Source organism: Hippopotamus amphibius, chromosome 5 (assembly GCF_030028045.1).
Source record: "Hippopotamus amphibius kiboko isolate mHipAmp2 chromosome 5, mHipAmp2.hap2, whole genome shotgun sequence".
Lineage (NCBI taxonomy): Eukaryota > Metazoa > Chordata > Mammalia > Artiodactyla > Hippopotamidae > Hippopotamus > Hippopotamus amphibius.
Genome location: NC_080190.1, coordinates 130768908 through 130783056, shown reverse-complemented (window position 1 = coordinate 130783056; position 14149 = coordinate 130768908).

Genomic DNA, 14149 nt, shown 5'->3' with positions numbered 1-14149 from the left:
CACTTGCTCAGTTTTAAATGCCTGAGGAATAAACAAGAAGGATGACTTTGAGGGCAAGGGTCACATTTAAATCTCTGTAGACCTTTGGTATAAATCCATAATATTTTCTATATGATAAATGATAATAAGAATGTCTCTAGAGTTATAAACTAAATGTGTTTATGTTAATAATTACACTTTTCTAGTGGAAGCATGATAAACCCCTTAGAGCAGGAACAAATTCCGTGGCCCCTCTGGGCAGTGTATCATTAGTCCTTTATAAATAGCTCTGTGAGTATCAAAATCTCCTTTCTCCTCCCTGAAAGTCATAACTTTTCTCCTCCTCTAGGCATCCCACTGCTAAAACTGACCACAAAACAATTCTCCAAAAAAGATTTTAGGTTGTATCTTTAAATGAAATAAGTCTATAATTTTTATGTTTTAAAGAGATTCAAGAGCTGAATCGATCACCTCCATTGTCCTCTCCCTCCCAGTGTGCCCTCCTTAGCAAAATATAGTCTTGTTTTAAATTGAGTCTGAGACCTTATTTTCTGAAACAAATGCACTCATTATCCTAGTGCGGTTATTTTTTTCTTGAGTAGTTACTTAATTTTTCCTCCCGTGCATATGTTATTTCCCCAATTATAGCATCAACTCACTGAGGGCGTGTCTTAAGTGTCTTTGGATCTTCTGAACCCTCTTCATAGCACCAGGCACATAGTCTGTGCTCAGGAAGAGCTGCTGATGGTTATTTGGTATATTATTTGAATTAATCAAATGATGTCATTAACTATTTTTTAATAAGTCAAAGTTTAAACTGCAAATCTTGGAGTTGATGAATACAATTCTGGATTTTCAAAATGTTGCTAACTTTCTTGGAAATTGTGCCCTCACACAATCAACTTTCCCAATTCCTTATTGATGCATTCTCTGAATTATAAAAGGAAAATAAGTTTGATTCATAAAAGTGTTAACTCATGTTTTGATACACAGAGAGATTTTTTCCCCCCTGATATTGAACTTGATGATTTGCTAAAGAAAAAACAAAAGCCACAAATCCCACAGTGACCTCACTCATGTCCTGTTGACCAAATACTTGTCACAGTCAACATGTGGACAGCTAGAACGTTTATAAAGGCCATAGGGCCTTTTCAAAGAGTTGGAAACAGCTCTGTTTTAGCAAACCTTGGGACAGATGTGCTCCTGCACGCACATTACCATTGTCAAGGGACAGTCCACAATCTTTTATGGTTTACAAATTATAATTGAAGTGTGCCACCAAGTTAAGAGGGAACAAAGGTGATTTTTGGAGTCAACCAGGTCTCTTCCCTGAATATTAAGGACTCTTGTGAAATACTGCAATTCCTGTATGCATGCAAATTTGCTTCTATAGAGGAGACCTGACTTTCTCCCCCAAGAATTAATCTCCTTGTTGATGACCAGTGGCTCATGAACAGTCTACTCATCAAACAATGGTGGTGACTTACACTGAGACATTTATGCCCTGGGATGTGTGTACCCATTGGGACATGAAGTGCAAATGTGGTAAAACTCATAGGTTTTTAAGGTAGCTCTCTAGGCAAAGTAACACAAGAGCAACACTGACTTCATTCAAACTGAGTATTAAAATAGAACCATTTTTCACTCAGAGAGCTCCCTCAACAGTAAATGAGTATGGGTTAGTGCAGAAAATCCTACGAATCACCAAGCCTCAAAAGTCTGTCTGTCTCTGTGTAGACAGATGGCTTAATGCTTTCATTGTATGTTGGCTATAGTAACATTTGAAATCCTAGAATATTCGGGACAGTTAATTTAAATGCTTCATGCTTTATTCACTCCATGTTTAAAAGATTTTTTAAAGTACCAGTCATCCATTAAATCCATAAAGCTGATGTGTCAATTGGTCCAATTCTTTGGTTGCTGTTAAGTGTTTATTGAGTAAGCCACAGTGTATCAAGCATAAGTATAGACAAGTCCATTCTAAGCTTACAAGCTAAATTAGCTTAAGCATTACTCATAAAACACACACACACACACACACATACACACAAATCCTAAACAAGCATATATTGATCAAATTTTAAAGGTAGTTTGTGAACAATGGACATGAGTGAATACCATGGGGGAAACAGTAGCTAAAAAAGAATTTTCAAGAACTGAGTCTTATTTGACTCAGCTTCTCTGAGAAGATTTCACGGGTAAGGTGTAATTTGATGAAGAGTCAAATGTTGGCTGTCACTGGGCTGTGCATGTAGAAGGTAAAGCAATCCAGGTTAAGAAAAAAAATCTATAGCAAATGCTCTCAACCCTGAATCTTAAGCAGATTTCTCAATTAAAGTAGAAAACTAATTTCAAAATTGGGTAAGATTGGCAATTATCTGGTCACTTTGATCAGTATTAATTATGTGAGCAAATCTGGAATTGAGCCAAGGCAGCATTTTCTTCCTTTTTTGATCACTTACATGCTGGGCAATTGAATTCAGCATATACTGGCACTCACACTTCTGAAGGTGTGGCTATCAGTTCAACCAAGTCTCAACCTCCAAACTTCACACAAACAGTGTGATGCCTAAGTCTTTCTGCTTTGAGAACCTGGAAGCAAGGTTATAAGGTTTGGTTGCCCAGGGAAATAGAAGGTGATGCATGGGGTGATTTATTCCTTTTGGATAAATGTGGAACTTTCTACAAATCTCAGACTCAGGGATTCTACTGATGCTTCCTGGAACTCATCTACAATAGTAGATGGTATATACTCATCTACTATTGCTTCCAGTATATATCATCTCTTTTCTGAAACAGAACAAAAATAATCAAATCAATAGTTATGGCTCAGAAGAAGCTGCTGGCTTGACTATGTTTAAAAAGCATTTTAGAAATAATGATATTACTGCGTAGTCATTACATTTACATTGGCTAATGTTATAGCCAAGATCCTGTTCCTATGCCTTTGACTATTTACAAAACCCTTTCATATTTATTATCTCATTAGACCCTCCTTTTTACCTTTTCAGGTGACTCTTACTGTCTGTATTTAACAGATGAGGAAAACAAAGCTCAGGAGATTGATTGTCCCAATATCATAAGTTCATACAGAGGCAGAACTTAAATCCAAGAGTCCTGACATCTAGTGTTTTTTTTAATTATATTAGAATATCTGTTAGAACCCAGAGAATAATTATGCTGTGGAATACTTCCAGAACTTCAGAGATCAATTCCTAAAATTCTAAACAGCAATCTTAAGAACAAGCTTAAGCAGTGATGGTTCTAACGGGCTTTGTGACAAATGGGACCTATCGTGGGATTCATGTAGTTTCTGTTATTTTTCTCATTCATTTAGTCCTCTTCTCTACTGCTTTGGATGTTGGCCATGAAGTGGATGAAGTAGCCAGAGTATTGCAGGGACAACTGTAGTCTGACCTTTGGTAAAATTCTGAGCCCAGAATTTTTCTCAGTGGAAATGGTGGAGAAATAAAAGAAATACAACCTACAGGGGAAACATTAAGTTTTTCCATTGCAATGACAGTAGTTTATCAAGACAAAAGCCAGAGTGGGTCAGAGTAATTTTTATTACAAAAGGCCATGTCAATGGCTGAACTGATAATGCAAACCTTTCTCAGGTTAGGGCCATTTGGCTGAAATATTCCACTTTTTTTGAACTATAAATGATACATTATGATCACTGTGTATTGGGGGTGAGGGAGAGAGAACAAAAGAAATTTGTTTACACAAATTTACTCCCAGTTATCCTAAATGATGCCTCAAAAATAATCATTTAAGCTGTTCCACACAAAGAATTTGTAAACAAACACATTTGCAGTATTGCTCCTTAAATGGGAGAGTTAAGGGGGAAGAAGACAGACATTAAATCTCAAGCAGTGAATAGCGGCTTTACAGTTCTGCTCTCAAAGTATCAGGTACTTTTACAAAGAGAAGTTTCACGCAAGGGATGGACTAATGATTCACTAATGTAATCCAGTCTCACATTCTGGGCACTCCTTACAAGTTGATCTTTACTATTCGCAGATTCCATATTTGCAAACTTGTTTACTTGCTAAAATTTATCTGTGACTCCAAAATCAATATTCATGGTGCTTTCGAGGTCATTTAGAGATAAGTGCAGAGGAGGGAAAAGTTTGAGTCGGCCATTGTGGATATTCCCAGCTGAGGTGGAACTTGGCCTTCTTGTTTCAGCTCCATACTGTATACAAGTGTCCTTTTCTTGGTCTATTTAGTGCCACGTTTTTCACATTTTTTATAGTTTTTCTTGGTAATTTTGCTGTTTAAAATGGACCCCAGGCATAATGCTGAAGCATTGTCTTTTGTACCTAAGCCCAAGAAGGTTGTGTCATGCCTTGTGAAGAAAATATACATTCAGATAAGCTTCACTGAGGCATGAGTTAAATCAACAATATATATATAAAGCAAGGTGTCTTTAAACAGAAACACACATAAAACAAAGTTATGTATTAATCAGTTGATGAAAATGTTGTGACCAGAGGCTTGTAGGAACCTCCCCCTATATTTCCCCCAGTAGCAATGATTCAGTATTTGCTAATGCAGTATTTGCAGTGACTTTTTAGAACATATAACTACAGCAAATAATGAGATTCTACTATAGTGCTTGTTTCTAGTACCCAGAATTATCAATCAGACAAAAAGGTAAGAAAAAAGAGTTTATACTACTGCTTAGAACTACAGAAATTATAGCTACAAACCCCAAATTCTGAATGTAATTGTTGTTGGTTTAAAAAAATAAAAGCATATTTCAAATGTATGTAGCCTTGAGTGAATGTACGCATATCTATTTTTCAGGCATACTTTATTTCTCTTAAGATGTATATAACAGTTTGGAAAGTAATTCAAGTGGATAAAATTTTTCACAATGTTGTGAAAGAGTAATATTATCGAATAAAATGAGGCTTAAATAAACATGTCCAAGCCATGTCTTTTGAAAGGAATCTGTATTAGAATAGAGTTGGTGTTATTGAGATATAAACCCCACATAAATATTTTATAGGTACATTGATTTTTTATTGCTGGATAATAATAATACTTTGTATTTGTATAGCTTGCTGTGGTCTTAAGCCTGCTCATCAGCATTCGATCACTTTGATCTTTAGGGAAGTGATAGATATTCAGGTATTACCACCACAAATTAGCTGATGGGAACTGTGAGTCTACCAGTTAAGTGACTTGCCTATAGTAACAAGTCACTTACGTGTCATTGTTGGGATTAAAATTCAGAAGACTTCAGATAGTGTCCTATATTTTCACCTGTGTTGCCATGCTAAAGCTCATTTTTAGCCTTGAGAAATTTCTAGCACACTTTGTCTATCAGTAAATCCAAATCCAAAGACCAGTTGAAAGTGCTCTAAATGTATGGTTGTGACATGTTTTCCATTTATAATTCCACTTACCTATATTGAGGCACTGCTTTTTAAACAACATATTTTATTTTACACTTTCTTCTGACTTAGAAATGCATTATCTCATGTCTATGATATAAGAAGTATTTACTGAGAGACAAGCTGAATTTGTAATCCGTGTCCTATGACTCCACGCTAAAATTACATTCTTTACTTGCATGGTAAATCCTGGATTGGACAGTGAATATTTAAGTTTGGGAGGCATGTAAGTCTGGTTTATGTCTCATACCAAAGAACATTCAGTATTATGCTGAACAGAAAAGAAGCGTCAAGATAAGGCAAATGTGGCTACCAAAAGTAATGATTTTTTGAAAAATTGCTATCATGTCACCCTTGAATTGATAAAAAATTTGTAGCTGTTGTGCTTTTGGTAGCCATAATGTTGCAAAAATTGGGAGAGAGGCATTTCTTTTTGCAGGGGGTGTGTGGTGGCACATATTTACTTGCACTTGGCAGATTATCTTATTTTAAATGGATTCAACAGTCTGTGAGGGGGCAGATGTTCATGACAACAAAAGGAGGACAAATTAGACTGAGTTAAAAAGGGAGCATACGGGAATAAATACAACACATGATTATTAGCTTACAGAAGTGCTATAAGAAATAAAAACTTGACATGAATGGGAAAGCAGGGTAATGATGTATAACAGGGAACTAGGTAGAAGGAAGACCAAGTGGCAAGATTTTGTCAAGTTACAACATTATCTATCAAAATTTCAACAACTCATAAAATACATTTTAGAATTCCATTCTCACCCACCATCCTCACCCTGCCCCACATAAAAGAAGCCGTGAAACTGTAAAAAGTCAAAAGCTCAGTGTTCAGACTTTAAAATTTTAACATTTTCAAGGGACAATGCAAATTTAGCTCAGTAGGTAAAACTTGTTTTTGCTACACCAATATTGACATCCTTGTTACAGACCTTTCTATCAGAAGGTTAAAGAGATAGAGGGATGTCTAAGTTGCTGTGAGTGCTGGGACATAAAAGAACTTTGCTTCAGGAGTATTTTTACTGGTACAGTCAGGGCGAGAGAAGGCACTGCTCAAAAAATCAGCATGGTGCCAAAAGGGTAACCAAATGAAGTGTGCAATTAGGATGCTTTTAGAGACACTCTGCAATATTGCTGTGCCGTAATAGTCATTGTGTTGTAATTACTGCTGATTTGTTCAGTGTTGTTTTGAGCCTTTAAATCCCTTGAAGTATCCTGCCAAAAATTAAAGTATTAAAAGTGTGACTCAAACACGCTTAAGATTATAAACAGCTTAGATTAGACCTATTCAATACATGAAACCGATATTGTTAAGGAACATTGAGTCATTTGAACCAAAAAGAGGACATGAAAGAAAGAAAGCACTGTCTCCAGCCTTTGAAAGAAAAGTAGAAGTGAAACATTTTGAGCAACACAATTTAGTTTTTCTGAATTAAGATGGAATTGGCCTCACCAGTGAGGTAGGTAAGACTTTGCACCAAACACTCTATTGACAGTTAATGATCAATCACCTGATACCTCACCTGTGAATGTATATTAACCTCATGGATTAAAAACAGTTTGGGATTCATTTGGGAAACATAGCTGTTTCCCCCAACTCCTCCAGGGCACTAGAGGATATTCTTCATTTTAGAACTATGTAGCTTTACCCAGTACACAAATTCCTGAAGAGTTATTTGGGGGAAAAAAGTTTTTGTTAATAAAAGCATTTCTGTAAGCATTAAAAAAAACTCTGCTGACTGTAAAACTACAGTAAATTCTAATTGCCTTTTTGATAGAGCCAGATTTTCAGATACTGCATTTATATGAAGTGGAGTGGGCCTCTGCAGAACTCTTAGTGAAAGAGTTAATCCTGTTTTCTCAAGTGCCTAATTTATCACAGCGTTACCTTAGGCTCTGGGAGCATCTGGCTCAACACGTACATATTTTTCAAGCACAAATTAAGGACTGAGAATGAGGCCAGCAATGTGCCGTTATGTGCAGCAATAGGATGGACTCACTGAGAGGGAGAGGCATAAATATTGCTTCAGATTTTAATAAGGATGAAACCCCATATATCATTAACGATTCTTCCTTCGATGTCTTGAAAGCCCTCAGTCATTATGCTAGATCCTTGCTTAGTATTCTGGATGTGTGAACAAATTTGGGTTGACGTTGCATTAAGCAGGTGGGGCATTAAAAATGACTCCTCTTTTATTGTTAAGATGTTTTTAAAGGAAGCCTGCTTTGTGTGACTTATCCTACTATTTGTGCCTAGATATGTATCTGCATACCCACTTCTGTCTACTCCATATGATCATAGATGGACGACTAAACGGTCATTTTGCATACCATTACCTAATCTTTTTTTTTCTTTAAGCTCTTTATTGGAATATAATTGCTTTACACTATTGTGCCAGTTTTTGTTGTACAACAAAGTGAATCAGCTGTATTTATACATATATCCCCATATCCCCTCCCTTCCACAACTCCCTCCCACCCTACCTATCCCAGCCCTCTAAGTCATCACCCATCATCGAGTTGATCTCCCTGTGTTATGCAGCAGCTTCCCACTAGCTATCTGTTTTACATTTGGTAGTGTATATATGTCAATGCTACTCTCTCACTTTGTCCCAGCTTTCCCTTCACACACCCCACCTCGTGTCCTCAAGTCCTTTCTCTACATCTGCATCTTTAGTCTTGCCCTGTCGTTGGGTCATCAGTACCATTTTTTTAGATTCCATATATATGAGTTAGCATATGATATTTGTTTTTCTCTTTCTAGCTTACTTAGCTCTGCCATTACCTAATCTTAATGATTGTCCATCTCTCTTCATTTCTCTTTATTTTTTAAAAATCAAGCTTAGTTATGACCAATTTGGGGAAAAAAACCTGAACTCATCTTTTTTAATTGCACTATTTCTTCATGGATTCTCAAAAATCCAAAATAAATAGTGTCATGGGGTGAGCGGGGAGTATTATACCTGAGCCGTTGATGAGTAAGTGAACAATGACACTGCTTGTAGAATCCAGTGTTTCTGATGTCACATTGTCTATGTGGATGATGCATGTCTCCTTAAAACAGAAATAATCCAGTCAGTGGACTGAAAGTCTTTGTCTGCTCTAAGCATAGTTTCCAGGCACATGCTCAGTTGTCTTGGCAGTGTGGGAGATGCCCATGCATCAGTGACTGGATGTCAAGCACGTTAAAGTGCATAAAGCTTGGATGGAAAGGTTCCACATGTGAAGAATGGCAATGCCACGGCCCTGCATTAGCTACCGTTGACATTCGAGGTAAAATCAGAGCCAAGTCTCTGTTGAATCCTTGACACAAAAAGAATCTCACTTTGGGAAAAGAAATTATAATATCTCATTAAACATATTTGTCCTTGTTCGTTCTAAAGTCATAATATAAGGACCTCATGGAGAAACCCAAGATAAACTGATTTTCAGGGGAGAGAAAGAAAGACAACCCTGCCTCTTCCTCTGCATCACAAAAGTGTCCAGCCTCCAAGGTGACCAGTTTGACCTTTCTCTTAAGCACTGTTTAATTTTTTTAAAAGCCTTTAAAAATGTCAACATGCAAATTGTACATAAAATATTTAAGACATGAGTCCTCACTTTGAAAAGGTGAATTAAAGAATTAATCAATCAAAACCATGAAGTTCTGAAAACCTCTAATTTACTCTTGTTTTAATTTAGTGGAAGAAAAGTAGCCTTCCACTAGATAGCCCAACAGAAATGTAATTAACCTTTGCTTTTGATGGAACAGGTGGGACAATTGGTAGAAAAAGATGATAAGTAAGATATACACACGCACATCGGAACACAATCTTACAGGTCTCTTTCTCCTCATGTTACTGTGAGGATCAAAATTTGAAAGAGCCTATGAACTACAAATTATTCCATAAATATAAGGTGTTGCAGTAGTTGTTTTCAGATAAATAGATAGGTCATAGAGGCAGGCAGACATCAAAATGTTAACAAAATATTGTATAATTATTTCTGTTATAGAAATGAGGTATTTTCTTCCTTACTGAATTTTCTAATGATTTTTTCAATTAATGTGTATTACTATGAAATAAAACAAATGAAATACCAATGTTGCATTATTTTATTAGCAGGCATGATTGCTGGTCCACATATTATCATGGCGATGGTGGCATATATTCCAACATAAAAATTGAAGCATATGGTCCAGCAAGTTAAAATGCTTCCATAGGGACAATGTGTCAGAATACTTGGAACTGAGACAGCCCATGAAATAGGTTTGATTCAGTTCAAGCAAGCAGGAAAGGTGATCCTCTTCTTGTAAGACTGAAATATGCAGATTAAAACAGGACACTACCAGCTCCTCCCTACCTCCCAACTCCCATCTTCTTATTCAGGACAGAGTAAGCCTGTTTCCCTCAATATTTCTCACTAAACGTCCTATTCTTTCTCTCCTTTGCTTAATGAACTCAGAGTTCATTTAAATCTGATTCTAGCCTATGTTAAGGCTTGACAAGAGCTTAAGAGGAGGGCAGATGCATTTTGTATCACATGAAACCTCTGATACTATATACAAAGAAAGACTAACTCTTCCAATTTTTACAGGTTTTTGCTCATTTAATTAATTTTACTTCCACAGGTGAAAATGGAAGGACCATTTCTGGGAAAAGAAAAGAGCACAATTAAAAGTGGGACTTGTCATTACACTGAGAATAAATTAATATGCCTCTTTAATATAAAGAACTCATATATTCCTGTGACTCTGGTTTATCCCTTGGTTTCTTGTCTCACGCATTACGGAATTTTCTAGGTCACCAGTGTTTGTGTATGTATATGTGTGTGCATGCACATGTGTGTCCCAGAATAGGAATATGAAGGATTTAATATCCTTTTTCTCAGTACCAATATAGTTTATCTTTAATTATAAAACCTAATGTGACTAAGTAGCCCGGATTCACGCGTTATCTAAATTCTTCTGCTTTAGTAGGAATAGTTAAATTCAGGTTGGAGTTTTAACATGTTCCTCTTTCTATGACTATTTCTCCAAATCATTATGTGCTTTGTAAAAATATATGCGTACTGGGTGACGGATATATTTTAACAAATCGCAGCATCAAAATTTCCCTTAAAAAAATCTAGAAGTCCCAAAAGTGTCTCTTCTTTGAGGGATCTGGGTGTATAAAAAAAGAAAATGAAAAAGACTGTATAAATATGTGCACACATGAAGACTTACAAGATTATAGATGTAAATATAATCAGGGGTGGTTGTGCGTATGTGTGTGTGTGTAACTGTATGGCAAACCACACATTGGAAAAGTCCGAGAACCATTCTCGTTTCTCTCCCATTCCGCATAAACTTTTATTTTCTAATTTTTTGTTTTTGGGGTATTTCATGGGACACCTTGTCATTTCTGCCTTGTGTTGACTAAAACTTTCGTCTTTTTCTTTTTAATTGATTCTTACACATAAACTATGAGGCTCAAAATATGATCCAACTGTTTTGCTTGAAGCAGTGAGACTGTGCAGATGTGAGGATTAGCTTTCATGGTTTCCTTCTTACCAAAAAAAAAAAAGTAAATCTTTAATTTTTATACCTTCTAATTGCTCAAACAAAAATGGTCCGAGTGCCAGGAATGGTGGGTTTGGCTAGTAAGACAGTTTCATCCAGTAATGAGATTTCCCCCTGTAGGAGGGCTATGAACTGCTAATTAGCATCTATGACCTAATATTCTCCAGCAACCAAGAGTAATAGCAGTAATTTCTAGTTTTATGCAGAGTACAAGTCTCCAATATTACCAGCACTTCTGTTTCATTTGTAATTAACTGCAAGCAATTATTACAGTTAAGAAAGTATATCCTAATGCTCCTAGGTAATAAAATAAAAAGAAATTATGTTTGTAAAACTTATATATGTGTCATGCTGACTGACTGGAGTTCTTTGAAAGCCCTGAGGTAATAGAAGTATCAATTAACTTTTTCTTTTTGTCTACACTGGTATCACTCTTAATTTTAATTTGTAACTTTTAGTTCACTACTTAATTATTTGTTCTTTGCTTGAAAATGAATATTTATTAGATCTGGTTTTGAGTTCATGAATGAAAGGAAACATTTAAAAGCTAGTAACTAGGGGGAGATATGATATTAGCTGACAATATGTTTTAAGAGACTGGTAATGTATACTTCTTAAGTGGGGATACAGTACGCGCAGGAAGACTGGTTTATGAGGTGGAAATAAAAGAATTTTGAGATTTTCCCATGAAAGTTATACTTCTGTGAACGTAAATAAGACTGTTCCATAAAAAATTTAAAATAACCTTTAAGATGATTTCTTACTCTAAAAGAAAGTAAAACCTTATTTATCTAGAACTGTAAGGGACTGCAATTTTCTGTATGATTGATTTTTCTTCCCAAATAATTTACCCCTTAATGCACCAAAATTGTATTTTAAATATTTTCAATGTGCATTTTCTGGAAAAAGTGATTCCCATTCTTTACTTTGCATCATTTTCTAAGGGCCCTCCTGATGTTGTGGAGGACCCCTTCCTGTGCAACAAGGATGTAAGGTTATGTGGGTGTAGTTGGAGTCTTAATCTTCACTTACCACAACAAGAGCAGCTCTGCTGGTCCGCCTCTGCACTGTCCTGGCTTCCATTTTCCATTGCAATCAAAGAACATGTTTTGTTACTCAGCCTTAGCCTTTAAAAATTTCCTACCTTAGAATATACACATAGTTTAATCCTTTATTGATTAAGCAGGGTCGTCATTATGCACATCAATTATTATACTGGGCAGAAATATAATAGTATAATTAACATTTGTAGGTTTGTGCTTTTCCTCTACACTGAATGGCTTTAGATGTCTGTGCTTTTCTTGTTATTTCTTGTTCCTTCCTTTACTGACAACTACAACTTATACCTGCTGTCACAGCTTTAAGTCATCCCTATCTCTGATTCTCAGCTATTATAAAGCCAGAGAAGAAGTGAAGGTGGTCAAGGGAAACCATACGACTAAGTCCTAATGGGGTGATGTAAAAGCACATTGTGAAACTGTCGAATACTCTAAAACCAGAAAGCATTGCTATTAAACAGAACTAGACTAACAGGTAGGGAATAAAGTAGGGCAGATTTAAGCTCAAACTATAGACGAAATTATTCAGGCTTCAGTGGTAGTGATGATGATGATGATTGATTATATTAATAGAAAAACATTGGTTTACCACTTATTCTATGCCAGGCACTGTGCTAGTCCATTTTGTATATGATATAACTTAATGACATATATAATGCTAATGGTTAATGGTTATCATTAATGTTAGCTATATTATGATTATTTCATGTTAGAAAATTCAGATTTTGTTTATATAACTTGCATTTGAGATCACCCCCATGCTTGTTTGATTTCAAAATTTGTGAGTATAATTACCAAGTTTTTCTGCCTCCCAAGTATGGTAGAAGTTAATAAAATAAAGTATTTTCCACAAGCATGAAGTCCAGCCTTCTGACTTTATAGCTGAAGACAGTGAAGATCATTGTGTTGAAAAGTGTCAGTTTCTTGCATCCAGTCTCCTCCTCTCACGGCAGGAACTTGTTTTAATTACCTTGAGTATGAAGACTTCACTCTCTATCTCTATTTCTCCTTCCATCAGTCTTCCTCTCCCACCTTATTATTTGAAGCTGCTTTCAGAGGTCAGCGGAGTCCTGCTTGGTGCCAAATGCAAGAGATTCCCCTCAGTTCTCTGTTCTTTGCCTTATATGTGTGAAGTACTTCACATTGTTGACCATCCTTTTCTTGTACTTCTTATTCTTCTTACCACTTGCTGGCTTGCCTCCTTCTCTCTCTCAATCTCTGCATCAGTTCTTTTACTGATGACAAGCTCCCCGCAAAGTTAACAGCTTAAGACAACAACCATTTATTTAGTTCACAATTCGACAAGTCAGCAGGCTGGGTAGTGCTCAGCCTGACAGTTCTTCTGGTCTCAACTGGGCTCACTTGTGTATCTGTGGGTAGCTGGATCCTGCTCGATTATGAATGGCCTCAACCGGAATGGTCTATATCTGCTCCAGGAGGGCTGTTATCCTCCAACAGGCTAGCCTGGGCTTGTATGCTCAGCAGCTGCTCAAAGTTATAACAGTGAACACAAAATTTTGTAAGACCTCTGGTGGCAAACTATCACTTCTGCTACATTCTGTTAGCAAAAGAAAGTCCAAAGGTCAATCAAGATTCAAATGAAAGGAAACAGATTCTACCTCTTAATGGGAGGAGCTTCAAAATCACATGGCATGGGCCACAGGGACAAGGAAGAGTAAAGGGAGAATTGTGGACATTTTTGCAATATACAACAATCTCCTTCACAAGTTCCACTTCTCTTACTTGTCCTTTTGAATATAAGTTCAACTCTTATGTTCACTCTTGGCCTCTTTCCTTATTCTTTTAACTTTTCTCTTTCAACCATCATATCTATCCTGTAACTTCAGCTATTACATTTCATGGATAATTCACAAACCTCTTTATCGAACTCTTACCATGTTCATGAGTGCCAGACTGGAATTCTCAACTGCTTACTGGATATGTACCTGGTTTCCCACATGTGCCTCAAATGCAACAAGTTCCAAACTAAACTCTATATTCTCCCACAAACATTTCTTTTTTAAACTTTGATTCTGTAATTTGTGCTATTTCCCATCTACTCACCTAATCTAGAGACCTCAGAACAGATTTTGATGATCCTCTCTCCTACTAGCCCCATTGAATCAGTCAGTGAGTCCCGATCATTCAACCTAAGT